At 34.2% G+C, this 2,433-nt stretch overlaps 1 pseudogene across 1 annotated transcript; it reads right to left on the reverse strand.

Moving 5' to 3' along the window:
- Positions 1–928: 928 nt before the first annotated feature.
- On the reverse strand, positions 929–1,526 carry LOC308649345 (olfactory receptor 2C1-like; annotated as a pseudogene). The gene has a single exon. The product of its transcript is annotated as an olfactory receptor 2C1-like (transcript).
- Between the last annotated feature and the right edge of the window lie 907 nt (positions 1,527–2,433).

Consider the following 2,433-nt stretch of genomic DNA (forward strand, 5'->3'; position numbering starts at 1 on the left):
CTCTCATATATGGAAGCTAGAGAGGAAAAAAAGAAATTTAGTATTTGGGGTAGGAATCTAATGAAAATCAAAGGAAGATTAGTATAAGAAAGGGATTAGGAGTCTGTAAGGAGAGCAGGGAGAGGGAAAGGGTGAGAAATGATAAGGGCCAAACTATATTGTTCTATTTTATGTACATTTAAATATGAACAACAAATTTCATCATTATGTATAATGCAACAAAAAATGTGGAAAAAAAGATAAATCATTCTTTGAAAATATAAAGTGCTTTACACAGAATGCACAGAGTAGCAAGGCTGTCTACATAGATTTGGGACTACTTGGCAGAGTGATTAAATGTTTCTCAAGTGACATTGATAAGATGTTCTTAGATAAAATATTGTCATGCTATTTTTATTATGAGTATATGGAACTAATGCAAATATATAAAAATTTATATTGTTTTAAATTTTTGCAACTTAACAAAGTTACTATTTCATTATGTACCAATTCAAATAGAATTATTTTAATATATTTCCAAGAACAGAGTACCATTCTGGTGCATATTAGCCAAGTATAATTCTTGCCTAATGTGATGATAATTGTTATAACAAATGCAACAGATTTTGCAAGAAGAGCTTATAATATAAGAATTAGGACATGAATGAGTTCATAAGAAAAACTTTTATAAATTTAAAAAATTATAATTGCTAAATATTTTGAAATTTTTATTTGGAAATAAAAATTTTCCTCACTAGGTTGCTTAATGCCCTTTTTATATCCTTATTCCTTAAGGTTAGATAAAGGAGTTGACTGTAGTAGTCACCACTCCATAGAAGAGAACCATGCACTTGGGCTTGTTTCTTGTAATGGAAGAGGAGGGGCTGAAGTTACATGCTAATGGCTGGGCCATAAAATAATAAAACAACAAGGAGATGAGAGGAACATGTCACAAAGTAGTTTTTTTTCTTTCAGAAGATTTAATATTAAGTACAGCATGTCCAATACTAGTATAGGAGGCAAGAATGAAGCACAGAGGAATAGCAACACAAAAATGCACACCTCAGACAGTGTGAGCTCATTATCCACCCTTTTCATCACAGGCAGTCTTTATCAGAACTGGTATCACACACAGCAAGTGATCCAGTTTATTGATGCCACACAGTGGTAATAGTGTAACAGTGGCTTCTGAGACAGCAGTTATTCCACCCAGCCATACAGTGGACACTAACAGAACACATATTGACTGATTCATGATAAGGGTGTAGTGCAGAGGTCTGCAGATGGCCATTATAGTGGCCAAAGAAGATGATAGCCAAGAGAAGACATTCTGTGCCCTGCCCCCATTACATGGAAGACATAAAGTTGAACTTCCTCATATAGCTGAGAATCTTCTTAGAGCTTCCCAGGTTAAACAGCATCTGAAGTACAATGCTTGGGGTATAAACGGTGTTCAAAAAGGAGAGGTTAATGAGGAAGAAATACGTGGGACTCTGGAGATAAAGCTTTAACTTAAACATCAGAATAATGGCAATGTTCCAAATCATGACCATGGAATACATTAAGAGAAGAATAATGAACAGAGGAAGTTCTAGTCAACGTTGGTCAGAAAATCCTAATAGAACAAACTTCTCAGGGTGGCTTTCATTACTTAGTGCCATTTTCTTTAATGTGTTTCACTTATAAAAGAAAGTGCCAAGGGAGTTAGCAAGATGGGGACAAAAATATGACAATACATTTGCTTGCACTCATAGAATATAGAATACAGTAATTTGGGGTTGAAGTAACATAAAGCAAGAGGTGATGTAGGGAAATTTCTACACTAAAAATTATAGGTATTTGACAACAATTTACCTTACCATTCTGAAAGAAGTTTTCTCTCCTGTATAATAAGGTGGAAAATAACTATCTCCTTTTGTCTTTGTGAGGATTAATTGTAAAACAGAAGCAACAGTGTTTTGGAAACTCCAAATTTATGGTTTTGGAAACTCCAAATTAATGGTTTTGAACTTTAAAAATCAACTGAGAGGTTAATATTAATTTCTTTGCTTCCTATGTGATAGAGTAGATCTGATAGAGTAGATGTGAGATGAGTTTAAGTAATTGGATGGCTCATTTTAAGAAAAACTGCTTCAAGATATTACATAAATAATAAGAATCATAAAGGTAGTCTGGCATGGTGGGGCATACCTGTAATTCCAGTGTATCAGGAGGCTGAATCAGGAGGATGACATGTTTGAGGCTAGCCTGAGCAAATTAGTAAGGCCCTAAGCAATTTACTTAGACTTTGCCTTGAAATAAAAAATAAGTAGCTCTGAGGTAAAGTGACTCTGCACTGAATCTTCAGTACAAAAAAGGCGGGGGGGGAAGTTAAAAAAAAAAGAATCATGAAAGTGATCACATTACAATAACAGAACACCAAGAAAGAGAAAATCTGAAATTTTGAGTATCATC

The sequence above is a fragment of the Spermophilus citellus genome (assembly GCF_964194105.1).
Source record: "Spermophilus citellus genome assembly, chromosome: 5".
Taxonomy (NCBI): domain Eukaryota; kingdom Metazoa; phylum Chordata; class Mammalia; order Rodentia; family Sciuridae; genus Spermophilus; species Spermophilus citellus.